Here is a 3,232-nt window from a genome sequence, read left to right as displayed (position 1 = left end):
ATTAAATATTTGAGTTATACCAGAAAACGGGTTATCTAAAGTTTTTTTAAACTTAGGAAGTAGTAATTATCTAATTCCAAAGGAGTTGCTTTGAAATTTAAGATGGTGGAATATTATAAGAAGGGCAGATCTCTTAACAGCAGTCACTTATGATGACAAGTTTGGTATGGTATTTTGTAACTGTATTGTCACTCTGAATATAAATCATTTGATAGTATGAGTTAGCAATTATGGGGGCTCAGGTAAAGCAGGACACTTCTGTGGACAACTATATATTATATCAAAATAAAGTTTTATGCCTGACCTGTGGTGGCGCAGTGGATAAAGTGTTGACCTGGAATGCTGAGGTCGCCGGTTCAAAACCCTGGGTTTGCCTGGTCAAGGCACATATGGGAGTTGATGCTTCCTGCTCCTCCCCCACTTCTCTATCTCTCTCTCTGTCTCTCTTCTCTAAAATGAATAAATAAATAAAAATAATTAAAATAAAAATCTGGAATTTGGGAGCCATGGAAGAGTTTAAAAAAAATAAAGTTTTATTTTTACCAACAAAGTTGAAAGTATAGCATTTTAATCAAATGGCTGTGGAGACAGAACCAAAGAGAACTGAAGTCTAATATTCATATTGGCCTCATATAAAAAAAGTGTGTGTTGCCTGACCAGGCCGTGGCGCAGTGGATAGAGTGTCAGACTGGAACGCAGAGGACCCAGGTTTGAAACCCCAAGGTCGCCAGCTTGAGTGTGGGTTCATCTGCTTTGAGCAAGGCTCACCAGCTAGAGTCCAAGGTCGCTGGCTTGAGCAAAGGCTCACTTGCTTTGCTGTAGCCCCCAGGTCAAGGAACATGAGAAAACCATCAATTAGAAACTAAGGTGCCGCAAGGATTAATGCTTCTCATCTCTCTGTTCCTGTCTGTCCCTATCTGTCCCTCTCTCTATGTCACACAAAAAAAGTGTGTGTTGTGCTCGCTTCGGCAGCACATATACTAAAATTGGAATGATACAGAGAAGATTAGCATGGCCCCTGCGCAAGGATGACACGCAAATTCGTGAAGTGTTCCATATTTTGTGTTTTTGCCCAAAAGGGAAACTGAGGCGAAACACCGTGTGTTGCACTCAACTGCAAAATTGTAACTCTTCACTATAAAAATACTCTTGTAAGGCAGTCTGTGAAATGAAAAAAAACAAAAAACAAAAGAACAAAAAAAGTGTGTGTTGTAACTGCTTGCCACTCCCCCCCCCCCACCACCACCTCGTCCAGTCCCCAAAGCAGAACTGTTGTTTTCCATCACAGGCCTTTTAATAGCATGTTTCTAAAAATTCTAAAGTAGGTGGCAATAACCTTGAGAGATATTTTTTGGTGTTATCTAAATAGATTTTTAGAATTAGAATTTTAGGCATAAAAGAGGCCTTGAAGATCATTTAGTCCTTTGAGTTTGTAAGATTCAACAAATACTGAATGAACACCTACTGTGGGCCAGGCACTGTTACAGACCTTAGGGATACAGTGAGGAAGAAAACCCTCAGGGTATTGGTAGCGCCTTTTTTTTTTTTTGTAATGGCTGTACTGAGCTGTAATTCACATACTGAGATATACCTCACCATTTAAACTGCAGTTAAGGGATTTTTAGTATATTCAGAGATGTGCAATCATCACCACTATTTTGGAAGATTTTCATCACTTCAAAAAGATCCATATTTTGCTTTAACACCTTGCCCCGCCCGCCAGTTCCCTCATACCCCCATACCTAAGCAACCATTAATTTACTTTCTGCATCTATAAATGTATTTGTCTATTCTAGACATTTCGTATAAATGGAATCACAATATATGGCCTTCTGGTCTGGGCTGCTTCACTTAATGTATTTTCAGAGTTAGTCCGGGTTGTAGCATGTGTCAGTACTTAACTCATTTTTATGGCTGAATAAAATTCCGTGTTCCTTATTTTATGGACTCTTCCCCTGATGGACATTAAGGTCGCTTCTACTCTTGGGCTATTGCAATAATGCTGCTATCAATACTTGCCTACAAGTTTTTGTTGTTTTTTGAGGAAGGAGGAGAGAGAAAGAAGCATCAACTGGTTCCATTTACTGCTCACAAAAATTAGGGGATATTTTATAGCTTCCTTTTCATTTTGAAATATCCCCTAATTTTTGTGAGCAGTATAGTTTTGCACCAACTGACTGCTTCGCATAAGTACCCTGACCGGCACCCTCGGCGCCCAGCCTGCGACCCCGGCATGGAGCGACCTCCAAGCCCCCGGACGCACTGCGCCACCGGCCAGAGCTGTGCCCCTGCCTTCTGTGGACGTTTGTTTTTACATCTTTGGATACACACCTAGCAGTGGAATTACTAGGTCGGCTGGACACTCTTAGGTTGAACTTTTTTTTTTTTTTTTTTTTTTTTTCTTTTTTCATTTTTCTGAAGCTGGAAACAGGGAGAGACAGTCAGACAGACTCCCGCATGCGCCCGACCGGGATCCACTCGGCACGCCCACCAGGGGCGACGCTCTGCCCACCAGGGGGCGATGCTCTGCCCATCCTGGGCGTCGCCATGTTGCGACCAGAGCCACTCTAGCGCCTGGGGCAGAGGCCACAGAGCCATCCCCAGCGCCCGGGCCATCTTTGCTCCAATGGAGCCTTGGCTGCGGGAGGGGAAGAGAGAGACAGAGAGGAAAGCGCGGCGGAGGGGTGGAGAAGCAAATGGGCACTTCTCCTGTGTGCCCTGGCCGGGAATCGAACCCGGGTCCTCCGCACGCTAGGCCGACGCTCTACCGCTGAGCCAACCCGGCCAGGGCCAGGTTGAACTTTTTTTAAGGAACTGAAACTACTTTAAAGTAGCAGCACCCTTTTACATTCCTATTTGGTGTATAAGGAAACGTTTTTATTTCCTGCTGCAAATCAGGTTCGTTTTAAGCTCTGCTCAAGGCTATTAGTAAACAGCAGCCACTTGACAATTATTTTTTTACCGGCGACAAATATAAGACTCGATTTACAATAGTCTTTGTTTTGGGGTCAGGTCCTCTATTATTACCATCTCTCTTCGGCCGGCAGGGACTCAGCGAGGAGTTGCTCGGGGTGACCTAGGTCCCCGCGCCCCGCGGGCGGGCCACGCGGTCTGGGCTCGACCGCCGGCCAGCGCCCTCGGGGCTGAGTGGCGCGCGTCCGCGGGGCCCCGGGCGGGTGTCCGTTGGGTCCGCGGCCCGGCCGAGCTGGGCGGAGGGCGGAGGCCAATGCTG

The 3,232-nt window shown here is 45.5% G+C and overlaps 1 non-coding gene across 1 annotated transcript; it reads left to right on the top strand.

The window, feature by feature from the left end:
• The first annotated feature begins 956 nt into the window (after positions 1-956).
• On the top strand, positions 957-1,063 carry LOC136313740 (U6 spliceosomal RNA). The gene has a single exon (XR_010727186.1). It is a non-coding gene; the product is annotated as a U6 spliceosomal RNA (small nuclear RNA).
• Positions 1,064-3,232: the final 2,169 nt, after the last annotated feature.

This window comes from Saccopteryx bilineata, chromosome 9 (assembly GCF_036850765.1).
Source record: "Saccopteryx bilineata isolate mSacBil1 chromosome 9, mSacBil1_pri_phased_curated, whole genome shotgun sequence".
Classification (NCBI taxonomy): Eukaryota; Metazoa; Chordata; class Mammalia; order Chiroptera; family Emballonuridae; genus Saccopteryx; species Saccopteryx bilineata.
Note: the sequence above shows the minus strand (reverse complement) of the source record. Positions and strands in the feature narration are given on the sequence as shown.